The 15,274-nt window shown below is 35.2% G+C and overlaps 1 pseudogene across 1 annotated transcript; it reads right to left on the bottom strand.

The window, feature by feature from the left end:
- Nucleotides 1-879: 879 nt before the first annotated feature.
- Nucleotides 880-12,628, bottom strand: LOC143561300 (DNA (cytosine-5)-methyltransferase 1B-like; annotated as a pseudogene). The gene is made up of 13 exons (XR_013140283.1): nucleotides 12,567-12,628; nucleotides 9,728-11,060; nucleotides 9,565-9,691; nucleotides 5,045-6,542; nucleotides 4,793-4,957; nucleotides 4,388-4,589; nucleotides 4,185-4,296; nucleotides 3,964-4,111; nucleotides 3,166-3,363; nucleotides 2,792-3,070; nucleotides 2,009-2,170; nucleotides 1,714-1,932; nucleotides 880-1,026 (listed from the first exon to the last, which is right to left on the bottom strand). The product of XR_013140283.1 is annotated as a DNA (cytosine-5)-methyltransferase 1B-like (transcript).
- Between the last annotated feature and the right edge of the window lie 2,646 nt (nucleotides 12,629-15,274).

Below are 15,274 nucleotides of genomic sequence, written 5' to 3'. Positions count from 1 at the left end.
CCTCGATAAACAAAATTTTGAAATAAAAAGAAATTAAAAATAAAAAGAAAAGTTTTAAATTCCGGTTCAACATCCAGTCTGGTTTACCAACTCCCTAAACTAGCTGGTTTAAATGGGCTCAACCAGTCTGGTACTATTTTAAGAAATACAATATGACAAGTTTTTGCTCATTTGAACTTAATATTAGCGTCTATAATCATGGCAATCATGTTTAGAGGTGCACAAAATTCCGGACCCGCACTCGACCCTATCCGTAAGATACAGATAAGGTATGCATTTTAATACCAAAACTCGTACCTAAAATTGGACCAGACGGTACCCGATCATACATGAAAACCGGAACCGGTTCCATACCCAAAACCAGGTTTTTCCAGTACTTGACTTATACACTAAAATTACCTAAAAATAAAAAAAAAAAAACAATGCAACCCCTTAAACAACCGATCTATGTTCAAGAAGTACGTAAAAATACCCCAAAAACCTTAACCCTTAAAAACCCCGATTCATACCCGAAAATAGGGTTTTTTTTTCTATACTTGAAAATAGGGTATTAACATACCCATTTATAAGGTACCCGAAACTGGTGACACGGATATGGATATGATTTTTTAAGCAAATACCCAACCCCAAATCCAGCCCAGGTACGGCCAATACCCGATCATACACGAAACCAGGTATTAGAAAAACCCGATTTGTGCACCTCTAGTCATGTTCGTGAGTTCAATTTGGTGAAACCTAAATGAACTAAGCACAACAAGAATAAGGTAAAAATGTTCATACGCCCTTGATGTTTTATAAAAATGTAACGAATACCAACAATTGCAAACTCAGCATGAAATTCAACTAGTCTAGCTTAAATACATTCAACCATGCACATGTTTATTTTCCCAACTGTTTGTATTTTGCTTCAACTGCTTCCTTTAGTTTCCTACCCAATGCATATGCCAATGGAGGCGGGACCGCGTTTCCAATCTGCTTGTGCTTATGTTGAATGTTACCAGAAAACTTATACCCATCGGGGAAGCCCTGCACCACATAATCATATTCAAAACCACTTATAAAACTCAGCATTCCAATTTCAAATCAGTTTTCAAATTTTGGAATAAATTAGCAACAGTTCAAATTCAAATTAATGGCTTTATTTGGATTGATTCAAGTAGTCGAATTCAAATATATATTGTAAAGGTAAAATACAAATAAAGTTTAGCGTGCAAAGTGAAGGAGAAAAAGCGGTGGCACTTTGTTTAATATGGTAATTACCCTACAGCACATTGAACTAGCGTAATTATTATTACACTATATAGCATAGCTAAAGAATGCCACCGAATTTTTTCCCTTTGCTTCATACGCGTGTGTGAGTAATTTAACTTAATTGTGATATTAAAATGATACAGCGACACAGTTGTAATAGTGAAACGCAGTAATAATGGTAAAGCTGTACAGTTTATTATACTTTTGTTTTTAATTCAAATCGAATCAAACTCAAACCTATTTTTTTCAAATTGAGCTCGAATCCGTCTTCAAAGTTTCAAAACGCATATAACCTGTTTAGATCAACTCAACTAACCCAAAAATCGATTCGATTAACAACCCTAATTGACATGCTCATTGTCAATTTATTATTTTGTTTGTCTTGTATATTTTTTTAATTCATTATCAATAAAACTCGCCGCGTTTCGACCAATTACCTAAAAAGCCGTAAAAAAATTTTACCTGAGACCGAGCACATTCGCGAACCGTTAGAATCCGATCCTGATCAGGATGAAAGCACATCCCAACTTTACCCATAGGCTGTGGGTCAGTAATAGAAGTTGGAAAGTTTCCTTCCCAATCAAGCCTTCCAAACAACCCCTTCCATTGGTTATGTCTTTTCGCGGTGTTCGGTAAACACCAAGGTATAAGGTCAACCATTTGACCAGTTGATAACTTGACCTGCAAGAAAAGTAAATATTGTTTCAAACACTGAACCATAATTACTGAAGTCAAGTTTAAACTTTTTATTATGTACCTTTTCCTCGGGGAGGTCTCGCCAGTCAGCACCAGGGCGTTTGGGGATTCTTTGACACCTAATCACGTTTAACTCATTCATTTCTTTTGATATGTGATCGGTTAGAACCGATTCATTGCCCCGGATTCTCTTTTGAAACCAAGATATAGGCTCAGTTTTGTACTGAAACAAATGAGATGAATAAGATACTTTTCCACAACACAAAATATAAATGAAAAAAGGGAAGAATTCCATATATACCCTCATACATTTGTGAAATAGCATATATACTCAACCCAAACTTAAAATACCATGGATGGCATTAAAAACTGTTTAAAATATCATATTTACCCATTCGACTAAAACAATACACAAAACTATTTTATCATATATACCCAACCCAAACTTACAATATCAGATATGCCCTTAAAAAGCTAGTTAAAATATCATTTTTAACTATTTCACTGAAACAACATAACAGATGACCATTTTACCAGTGTCTAAAACTTTAAAATTTCTCATCTACCCTTAGAAACATGCTAAATATCAGATAAACCCAACCTAAACTTGAATTATCATATATATGCCCTTAATGACTAGTTAAAGTATCATAATTACCAATCATTAAAACAATACAAAAAATGATCGTTTTACACTTACTTCTCTAAAACCTTAAAATTTCATATTCACCCATTATACATCTTAAAATTTTATATTTACCATCAACAAGTATTTTATAATAATAATAATAATCACAATAAAAATAATAATATTAAAAATAAGAATATTAATAAAAAGTTGTACCTGTATAGTAGTTGCAGAAGCACCGTTTCCAACCTCAGGGAGGTCACCAATTGTGTCTCGAACGGTTATTGCACGGAATGGGGCCCCACTTGCAGTACTTCTAGCAGCAGCATATTGTGTGTTGCCATTCAGTGTGACCTTAAGTTGTGGGCTAGCAAATACATGCATTGGTTTGGGCCACTCGGGTAGTGTTTCTTCAGGAGCTGCAGCCCATATGAAAGCCCGTTTGCGTGATTGAGATACACCAAAAGCACCAGCCTCCAGTATTCCAAATCTCACCTATAATTAGTAAAAAATGTTTAGTAACAAATTTAATCGTTTAAAATGTTAGCGACAAATTTGTTAATAGAATTATTTACGGCAAAATCATGTACCTGATAGCCCATTTCTAGCAATGAAGCCAGAGTTAAACGAAATGTTTGTCCTTTGTTAAAAGAAACAAAGTTCCTCACATTTTCTAACAGGAAATACTTAGGACGAAAATACTCAGCAAATGACAAAAATGCAAGTATCATTTCACATTGAACCTTGCTCCATGTGCTTTGATTGAACCTGTTCATCCCAGAAAAACCCTGCAGAAATTTTATGTCAGCCTCTGCATATATTTCTATTAAGGGTACGAACTAAGAGCATGACAGAAACCTAACACAAAATTCACGGGTTTGTGTTTAGTATAAATAGGTTTGGGTCAATTTCGGGTCAAACCCACAAACACATTTAGTTAAACAGGTTGGCTGCGGTTTGACCCATTTATTTTTTAATTTTACTAAAAAATGTGTTTTATGTTAAACCTAGAGTGGTTGAAAGTTTTATGCCAAAAGTTAAAATTTAAAAGAGAAATTGGCATCATCAACCTTTATGATTTAAACCTAATTGGCCTATATACATTTGTATTTTATTTTTGTAAATATGTAACTTGTTTACATGTAAAAATCAAAAATACATTGGTCTATATGCATTTATATTTTATTCTTGTTTACATATACATGTGGGGACACTAAAGTATTAATATGCAAAAATAAAAAAAAATAAACGTGCTTATACATCTGACATGATTTTCAAGTTCAAGTGAAATTGTGGGCTGACCCACCAACCCACAGATACGGCCCGTTTAGCACGCATAACTATTATGACTTATGGAAATTTAAAGCGTTTACATTAGAAATTCGTACCTGGCATGGAGGTCCACCATTGATGAAATCCACTTGTCCCGGTCTAGGTAGATTATTAATCTCGTCTTCCTTAAGTTTTGCAGCCATTTCTTCTGCCTCAGAAGTTGAAATACAGTCATCAGTGTCCCCGCATGCCGTCATAATGGCCCTGTATTTCAACCAATCATTAGAAATGTAAATAACTAATAATAATTCACAGTATTTTAAAAATATTCTAGAACCTTAGTATGACATTGCAATTATGCACAAAGGCCAATGCATCAGGATGATTTAGTCTAAATGCATCACCAGCAGGTTCTTCATATTCAATGGCCCATTTGGTTACTGATGCCCCTGTAAGTAAACATAATAAATTAACAATCAACTTAATGAAGAAAAAAATTAGATGAGCTTTTGATATTTTATGTAGCCAAAAAGTAATCACCAGCTCTTTGCAAACCCTCGGATAAGCCACCACAACCAGCAAAAATATCTAATGTTGATAAACGATTGATTACAGCAGAACTCTCGGTGTCGGTCATCTCAACGTCACTTTCTCCTTCTTTAGACTTCCCTTTCCTTTTTCTAACTGCAGCCTCATTAACCATGTTTTCTTTCGGAGAACTAAGCTTTATGTTAATTGGTAGCTGGGGAAAAAAGTCAAATTGTTCAAACCTCTACCCAGAGGGTACCTTTATTCAGAAAAGCATATTATATCTAAATTAATACATTTGCAATAATATATAGCATGCTAGTTATTTTATTAAAAAAAATTAGGGGAATATTTTGTCAAGTCAACCCAACTTGTTTTGACCAATTATTCGGGCCCGCAATACCAGCCTATTTATACCTGCTTGAGAGATCCCTTTGCTGGATCATAGAGACGTTCACAAAAGAAGACATGATCGACAATATAAGTGCTGTCTAGCAAAGAAGGGTCTGCCTTCCTATTAACTTCACACTTCCCTTCTAATGCTGATACCGACAACTTATTTGTTTCTTCACTGTAATATACCTGAAAACAAAATTAACGGTTATTATCAACAAAGCAGCAAGAAATATGATATCATAAAAAGTTGTATTTTATTTTATTATATGCTACCTCTTGAATGTCAGAACGGTACGCTTTGTCAGCAGACAAATCCTCAGGCCTGTAAAATCTTCTAACTTGGACTGAAACTGATTCCGGGTCAACCCGTTTTAAATTCTTGGGAGACTCTATTTGGATCAGCTGGCAAACAACATATGCTTTAAGCCCGACATTTCTCCCACCTTTATGAGTTTCATTACCCCGTTCATCGGACTCAAAGTGATGTGGACCAACATAAACAAAATCATCCACACGAAACTCAGTACCCATGTAAGTAAAACTCGTCTTTGATTCATTCACCTCAAAAACCTCTTTCTTCTTTTCATTCTCCGTGATCTCACAAGAATAACAAAACCCGTTTCCGAGCCCCATTTTGTCGGTTTTTAGAGAAAAGAAAGCACCCTTTTGAGGCAAGTATAAACTCTTACAATAATATTCAACGGGGAGACCTTTACTCTTCCTGTCTTCAGCTTTTGCTCTATCCATTTTATCAAAACTAGCATTAGCTTTCCGGTGCTTGTGGCCCCACGCAAGTGTTCTAATTTGAACAATCACGGGTTGGATGAAATCATCAAGCTCAAAATCAACACAATCATTGGTTAAAAAAAGTTCCCGCTCGTTTGCTACGCTACCAAGAACAGTTTTACTACCTCTTAACATCAGCCGTCCATGAACAAACTTATGAGAAGCAGAATCTTCAAACAAATATTCCACGTAATAAACAGAATCTTCAACCATAACCGAACTACCTAACCCAACCACCTCACCCCGAATAACCGCCTCTTTATATAGAGTGTTACCATTACCCATCTTCCCAACCGCTTTCCCAACCCAATTGATGTCGGTTTTTGACCCAGACGGTTTCTTTTCCTTTAGAGCAGAATGCGGTTTCTTGGGTTCTTGTACCGGAACTGTGATAGTTTCTTCTTCAGGTTCTTCACAATCTTCCTGCTCGTTTTCTTCCAGCTCATCTTCTTCCTCATCTTTCTTCATATTAACAGATTCGCCCTCTTTTACCTCTTCAGGTGAGTAATTTGAGTAAAACTCACCCCAAATTCGGTTAATAAACCGAGTTGTTGTAGCAGGCATCGCCTTTCGTTTAGACACAACAGGCCCCATTGCTGCTCTCGGGTTCAAGTTTGCTTGCTTTGTCTCAATGGCTTTTTTCTTAACGGTCCATTTGGTGTGATGTCTTTCCACCATTTTATTCTCAAGACCAGAAACAAACGCACATTTTCGGATTGTAGCGTCTGGAAATTCTGCAAATTGTTGTAAAATAATTTGCCCATGAACGACTACGTATCTCTCTACGTTTACTGAGTTTGAAGATATGTAAGCAGGGTGATTTTTATCAAATTCTGATAGTCTTTTTATGACTTCAGGAAATGATAACTTTGATGCACGTGTTTGCTCTTTCAGTAATGTGATAATAGCAATAGCAAGCCTCGCTGTTTTAAGAACTGTCTGATACCACGGGCCATATTGCTTTGACGGCTTTCCAAGTCTATACCTGAACAGGACACAAGTATATTTAATAAAAGTTTACAAAAAAATAAAATAAAAGGTTGACAACTAAACAGTGTGTGAAACATGTTTGCAAGCTTTTATTGCCTAATATGTTAATATGAACACTTTGGTTCAATTTTGGCATGTCTGAAGATTTCCTTAAGCCAATTTGTTTTTATTCATTTAAGAGAAAAAAGCAAATCAACTCTTTGATGAAATAATTAATGTGCTACATGGTTCAGTTTTAACGGTTTAGAACTTGGAAACGGCCATGTACAATGAACCGGCCGTTTAACATATAGTCATATAGTATTTAAACCTGTTTTTGTTTTAAGAATATAAAGTTATGTATGTAAAACAAACAAGGATATTTTAGGGAGCTAATGAGGTGCACGAATGAGGAGGAGCGAGTGGATTTGAGGGACAACTACAAAACGGCCAAGATAGAGGCGAAGAAGGCAGTGGCGGAAGCAAAGAAGGCGGCCTTTAAACGGATGTATGAAAGTCTAGAAACAAAAGAGGGGGAACATGCTATGTTTAAGATTGCCAAAGCCAGGGAGCGTAGAAGGCAAGATCTAGGACCGGTGAAGTTCATAAAGGATACAGATGGGCATGTACTGGTCAAGGAGCAGGACATCAAGCTAAGATGGCAAACCTACTTCCACAATCTTTTTAACAATGGGAGAGCTTACCAAGAAGAACATGACAACACAAACTTTCAACGACAACAATCGAATAACTGCTACTGCCGACGGATCACACGAGAAGAGGTGAAGGATGCACTTAGGAGGATGGGAAGGTCTAAGGCAGTTGGCCCAGACAACATACCCATCGAGGTGTGGAAGTGTCTGGGGGAGGAAGGAGTCATGTGGTTAACTACTCTGTTCAATAGTATTCTCAAATCAGGTAAGATGCCAGACCAGTGGAGGAGCAGCGTTGTAGTTCCTATCTATAAGAACAAAGGAGACGCCCAATGTTGTGGTAACTACCGAGGAATCAAACTACCAAGTCATACTATGAAGCTATGGGAAAGAGTGATTGAGGTTAGACTTAGACGAGAAACTCAGGTTACGGTCAACCAATTTGGCTTCATGCCGGGGCGTTCCACCACAGAGGCAATACACCTTATAAGAAGATTAATGGAAAAGTATAGGGAGAAGAAGCGTGATCTACATATGGTGTTTATTGACCTAGAAAAGGCCTACGACAGTGTGCCACGACAGGTGCTCTGGGAGTGCTTGGAGGGTAGAAGAGTGCCTAGGAAATACAGAGATAATTATGGATATGTATACCAGGAGTGAAACAAATGTCCGTGCGCCAGTGGGGGATACTGATTTCTTTCCTGTAGAGGTAGGTCTTCACCAGGGGTCAGCGTTGAGCCCGTTTCTTTTTGCAGTAGTCTTGGATGAGTTGTCAAAGTCGATTCAGGGGACTCCCGTGGTGCATGATGTTCGCAGACGATATTGTGTTACTTGCTGAGAAAAAACAAGATCTAAACATGAGGCTTGAGGAGTGGCGAACAACCTTAGAGACAAAAGGTTTAAAGATTAACCGATCTAAGACGGAGTACCTCCACTGTGATTTTGATGGGATAAACGACAATGAAGACGCACAGATCACAATTGAAGGGCAGGTGGTCCCGCAGGTAAAGAAGTTCAAGTATTTAGGATCATTTGTACAGAGCGATGGGGAATTAGACAGTGATGTGACCCACCGAGTTCAGGTAGGATGGTGTAGATGGAAAGCAGCCACAGGTATATTGTGCGAGTTTCCCGACTAAACTAAAGGGAAAATTCTATAGGGTGGCAGTTAGACCTGCAATGCTATATGGAACAGATTGTTGGGCCATCAAGAAGGCACAAGTGCGGAAGATGGAGGTAGCAGAAATGAGAATGCTACGTTGGATGTGTGGGCACACAAGGCTAGACCGAATAAGAAACGTTGTGTTTCGCGAGAGATTAGAGGTGGCGAACATAGCAGACAAGATAAGAGAGTGGAGATTGAGATGGTTTGGACATGTAAAGAGAAGACAGACGACGAATCCTGTTAGATCCGTAGAAAACATTACTATAGAGGGGAGGAGGGGTAGAGGACGACCGAAATTGACTTGGGATGAGAGGATTAGGCATGATTTGATAGACCTAAACCTCTCCGAGGACATGGTTGAGGATAGGAATTCGTGGAGAAGTAGAATTAAAGTTAAGGATTTTTAGAGAGATTTGAATACCTTAGGGCTTAGACTTAACTTATTTAGGTCACATACCATAATGGTATTTCCCTTACATATATTATTATTATTATTATAATTATTATTAGCTTTTATATAGCTGTTAAACTGTGATCTTATTATTAATATTATTATAATTAGTAGTAGTTTTTATATAACTGTTAAACTTTGATTTCCTTTATTTTGCTTCATACACATGTACTTAGAGCCGAGGGTCTCTCTGGAAGCCACCTCTTTATTCCTTTGGATAGAGGTACGGTGTGCCTACATCCCACCCTCCCCAGACCCTACTTATAGCTTTGCTGTCGGTGGGATTTTACTGGGCATGATTGATTGATTGATTGATTGTATGTACACACACATACTTGCATATATTTCATGAACAATCTCATCAATTTTAAAACATTTAATACAAAATTATGCTTTTCAAAATTACCTAAACCAGCAAATCACCCAACCAGATCCGTAAAACTGTGAAAACCGGCCAATTCAGCTGATCCAACCAACCGGCTGGCTTTGTTTGTCTTTTTCTATAGCAACAGTCAACAGTCAACATTTTTGAAAATTTAAAGTCATGTATGTGTTTTATATTCATGAACAATCCTCAACATTTTTAAAAATTCAATATAAAATTATACTTTGAAAATATATATATATTATAGCCTGAAACCACTAAATCACGAAAACAAAACCGTAAAAGTGTGAAAACCAACCGGTTCATTTTTTTTAACAAAACCCTCGAAAGCGTTCAGCCCAAATTTTTGTTAAAACCAAAACAAAATTTAAACCTAAAACTCACCAGGCCATGTCAGTTCGAATTGAAATAATAACCATTGATGAACCAAATTCAATTTTCCATTCCTTTATAGCACTCAAGTAAATAGGAATCCCATCTTCATTCTGTGCAGCCAAACCAGAACCAGAATCTAAAACTGAACTTGAACCTGAACCAGAAACAGTACCAGGTTCATCATCAAAACAGAATCCACTTCCATCATCAGCTGTCATTATCCCCGATCCAAACACGGTCACATCAATGTCTGCACACGGCTTCATAGGCAAAAGCTCCAAAGAAATCAACCGCGAATCACAGTTATAAAGCGACCAGTTATGCAACATGCTTTTTGGTAAATAGTCCGGGTCAACCGAGTCAAAAAAGTCATCAAAGAGTAAATATTCATCAGTTTCTTCAACATTAGACTTATAATAAGCAGGGAGAGGATAGTCATTTGCTATTTCATCTTCATTTATTTGAATATAAAACTTGCTTGATGAAGAAGTAACATGTCTTTGCCTCTTATTCTGCTTCATCGATTGCCAGTTTTCATTTTCCTGCAAAACCCGAGCCAGTTTCATGTCTTCATCTTCATTATCAACTTTTTCTCCATCCTTGATCTTCAAAGGTGCGTTCGTTGATGTGTGAGAAGACATATTTACCCCTGCAAACTCTTTGCTCTTCTTGCTTTCGTCTCTCAAGGCAGCAAGAACAGGTAACTCAACAAACAGTTTATCAGTCCCGCTCGGTTCATTGTCTAGCCCGACAAGCTGTCCGTAAATAAACACACCCCACGACACAATTAAGTCACGAATCGACACCCCATGCGGAAAGTTCTTGCTCCCACTCATTGACCGAACAAGTGATGCGAGTAACTCGTCTAAACTCAAATCCGGGTCGCCACCTGAAGACTTTGACAAACGTTTATAAACTTCAACGCGACGAACGAGCTTTTTCGTAAAAAAGCCCGTATATCTTTTTATAACTTCCAGCTGGTTTCACGCAATCGTAATCAGCAAGTTCAGTCGAAACCCAAATGACAGGCGACCCATCTTCATAACCCGAGATTGCCCAGTCTTCAATACGCCCGAATCCTTCACATTTAACTCTCGTTTGTTCTTTATCTTTTTCGTTCTTTTCAAAAGGTAATATTAGGCCTGAGATGAAAAGATCATCAACTTCCAGCAATTCAACGGGTTGGGGTTTACCATTAGCATCATGGAAAATGAAGTCAGTTAATCGTCTATTAGGCCTTGGGTCATTTGGGCCCGGTGTTAAACTTATGGCTGCTATTTCCTCTTCTACAACTTGGGTTTTCTTGTTTTCTATTGTTTCATCTTTGTCTGATAAACGGACCGGCTTGGTTTTAAAGTTGGTGCATGAGGCGGCCGTTTTTGGTAATTTTCTAGAAACTGGAGCAGTTTCAGTAGTGTCTGGTTTTCCTCGTTTTTGTTTCGGTTTTGTCGTGGTTGTTTTAGCATCAGATGTTGACTTGACTTGTTTTCCTTTCTTCTTCATTTCTGTAATCAAATAATAAGTTTCAAAAGTTAGTTTTCATGCTTTTGTTGCAAGATTACAACAATCTATGTAGAATGTATGACCAATTTGTTTCAAAATAAATTAAATCATGCACAACTAGACGCGTTGATTGGCTGATGTAGCATATAACCAAGAGTATTGTTTTAATAATATGTGATATATTAACATAAGATATATAATCTTCAAATTGATCAAACTAATATGATTTCTTTTAAATCAAAATATTATCAGATAATAAGTAGAGAAAATGTCATGAGAAACACACATCTACTTTATACGAATCATTATGTTCTCTAGATATAAATGCTAGCAATAGTTACTCAAATATATTGAATTAATGCTAAAACAAACTCCAAATAAACGCACGTGCCACAAGTAATAAAAGAAGCTCAGAAAATCCTTCTTTGAATCCGCGGCGATTTACATTTAAGAGATTTGTAAGTTAATGCAATCATAACTAACTTCTATAAAGTTACATCTGCAATTAAAAAGATGCAAGATATCACATTGATGTATATTTAATCATTCGAAGCTTCCACTCAAACAAGGTAAGTAATATCAACGGTTCACAATTTGATAGCAAGTCGATGGACCGTACAAGATGATTGAATACCTACCTAAGACACAAATTTAAGAGCTCAAATTATCTACAAAAAGCATTTACTTTACATATACACATGAAAATTGTCATAATACAAATAGCCCCCTACCACCCTGTGTTAGAGATACACATTGCAAAAACAGTAAATTCCAAATGCAACGCTTTGTTTTAAAAAAAGACATGAGGATTAAAAGAAAAGCTTCACGTGCGCGAGGCATTGGTTTACGAACTACCAAATGCGGTATATGTCTCAGTTACTTTAAGTATAAGGCATCTTATCAGCTAAACCACTCATAATTTCTTTGTGACTCTAATTTTGACCTAAATATAGAGCACACATTTGATTCAAACAATCTCTATTTTGTATCACAATTATATACTGCAGTTTCTAGATTTATAGCTATATGTGTATAGGTATCATTACACCTAAACACACATTGATCAAAAGTAACAATACATTGCACAAAGAGTGTTCAAATCAAAACAACATCCCTGCGTTGAATCTGCACACATTTGTAAACATAAAAACACAGATACATACCAAATCAGGATTATATCGCTTCTATATCTCCGAAAATCGCTTAGATTCTAACGATAAACAAACCAACGGATGATGATTTTATGAAAGAAAAAAAAACCCTAATTCTCCGGATGAAACAAAATTAAATATGATAAAAAACACACAAATAGATCAATTTGCGCATGATCGAAGAGGAGATATCATACCAATACAGGATGATTATATGGTGGCTTCGATTTTAACGATGAAGAAAAAAAACCCTAATTAACACTTTCTCTCTCTAAACACCATTTTCTCTCTCTCTCTAGAACACACACACACGAGATTAATAAAATGCGTAAACTAAGATCTGACTGAGTGACTGACCTGTTGATGATGTCACTGAACCACCACCACCACCACCTCCTCCTTCAGATTCTAACAAATTCACAGTCATTTCGATATAAACAACAACAACACGAATTCGGGATTCGTATTTTTATTTGTATTTGACTCGACCGAATTGAATTGAATTGAATTGGGAGCTGAAATACGCTGTATGTATAAGAATAGCAGCAGGAGATTTCTGGAACAAGTGGAGGGAATGAATTATATGATTTGGCGGGAAAACCACCAAAATGTTGAAACAATTCCCGCCACCATTGCTTGATTGATTACTGCCCACTGGTTCCGGATATGGTAAAATAGAACCCTAAATATATATTATATTTATTTGATTTTGACTTTCATAGTCAACTTTTTATTATGTAGAATAAAGATATTATAATATTTATTTATTTTATTAATGAAATAAACGTTGTGTCAAATTACCGGTTTGTCCTTTGGCTGTCTGAAGATGAATGTTATTGATCAAATTACCTAAACTGGGGGTGTGGTTTTGTTTTCTAAAGTTTGCTTGCGTAATTCAACTTCCAAGAAAGTTTACATAAAACATTTCTAATTTATATATCCACACTCTAAAAAACTTATGTTCTATCAATTTTTTAGGTTTTTATTTCATTCCTTACAATCATCTAACATTAGACGTCATGAACCTAAGTTTTTTCGAAGGTTGGGTTTACGCATTCAAAATAGCTACTATACTTAACAAAAGACATATCAGTAGCCGAAAAATCTAACACAAAATCAAACTTTAAATGAAGTATAATTAGGGTCAAACCCACAGAGAATGGGTCGGCCTCGGACCACAATTTTTTTTATACATTTAGTAGATCCGGTATATTAAATTTTGCAAGGACCCCATAGTATTAATGGCAATGTTGTTGTAATGGTAAATCCCCTTCTTTAATTGCTAAAATGTCACGGGTTCGAGGTCCGAGACTGATATATCGCATATTTTGGCCATTTTATTAAATGAAAGTATATGGTTCTTGGTTCAGTAGGTTTCTGGTTCTTGTCTTGATTTAACTTATTTGGCTTCTCTTTAATTTTTTAGCTTCTTAGATTATGCTTTAGAGCATTCCCAGCCCGTTCCCTACCCTATATCCATATATATCATATAATTACACTAAAAAACACTGTATTTTCTCTTTCCTGTTTAATTAAATAATAATTTTTATACCTTTATCATCATATTTTCTCTCTCTTTCACTCACAACTATTTTATGAAAATATTAGAAAATTATACAGTACCTACAGTAAAACCTCAAATTTAACTTTCTCATATAAATTTCCTCTCTCCTCTACTCACAACCACTCATAACCATACCATATAATTTGCAAATCCCCCTCACATAATTTTAGGGAATGGATTGAGAATTCTCTTATTGGGATAACTAGGTTAGATCCTGTGTTACACACGGACGGAAAATATAAATATAACAATGAGTTATAACTATAATTTTTATTAAACCGCGCGTTTAATAATGCAATAATATAATCCAAACCTTGTGACTTAAACCACCATTTAAATCCAATCATCCATACATGCAGTCCAAACGTTCATAAATAATTTTCCAAAATAAAATAACAAAGTCTCAAAATTAAAAAAAATAACAACGAAAACAATTAATTGTCTTTATTACTCAATAATTGATTATTATAACCATTTATTTTGAAACTTTTTCAACTTAGGAGTTAATGTTTAAAATTAATGTTCATATTAACATCTGGAAATTATATAATTGAAAAATTGATGAGTTGAAAACCTATGTGGACATGCTAGTTGAATGTCATATGAAAACCTTGTATTGCTTTAATAGTATAGTAACATTTTAAATTATGTCACATATTTCTAACTTATACCAAGTAACAAAAAGGACATATTAATTAAAACTTCGTTATCAGCCGAAGTCATATGTTGTAAATTACGAAGCGTAAACATGTAGATGTTCTAACATAATTTGTGCTTTATATAAATTATTTTTATTGAAATTATAAAAGATTTAAGTACACAACATAAAAAAATGCTAAAAATGTGAATAAAACAATGAGATATAATTATAATTTTTATTATACCGCGCGTTTAATAAAGCAACAATATAATCAAAATCTTTTGACTTAAACCACCATTTCAATCCAATCACCCATACAAGTAGTCCAAACGTCATAAATAATTTCCTAAAATCCAAAAAAAAATAAAATAAAATAACAAAGTCTCAAAATAAAAAAAAAACAATGAAAATAATTAATTGTCTTTATTACTCAATAAATGATTATTATAACCATTTATTTTGAAATCTTTTTCAACTTCGAAGTTAATATTTAAAATTAATGTTTAAATTAAATGTGAAAATTATATAAATGTAAAATTGATAAGTTGGAAGCCTATGTGAACATGTTAGTTGAATGTCATGTGTAAACCTTGTATTGTTTTAATAGTATAGTTAGATTTTAAGTTATGTCACTAACTTATACCAAGTAACAAAAAGGACATGTTAATTAAAACGTCGTTATCTGTCGAAGTCATAGTTGTAAATTATGAAGCGTAAACATGTAGATGTTGTAACATAACTTGTGTTTTATATAAATTATTTTTATTGAAATTATAAAATATTTAAGTACACAATATAAAAATTGCTAAAAATGTGAATATAACAATGAGATATAATTATAATTTTTATTAAACCGCGCGT

This window comes from Bidens hawaiensis, unplaced genomic scaffold (assembly GCF_021521415.1).
Source record: "Bidens hawaiensis isolate Kalapana, Puna unplaced genomic scaffold, B.hawaiensis_p1.1 tig00020652_1, whole genome shotgun sequence".
NCBI lineage: Eukaryota > Viridiplantae > Streptophyta > Magnoliopsida > Asterales > Asteraceae > Bidens > Bidens hawaiensis.
The sequence above is the reverse complement of the archived record's forward strand: the minus strand, read 5'-3'. Positions and strand labels throughout refer to the sequence as shown.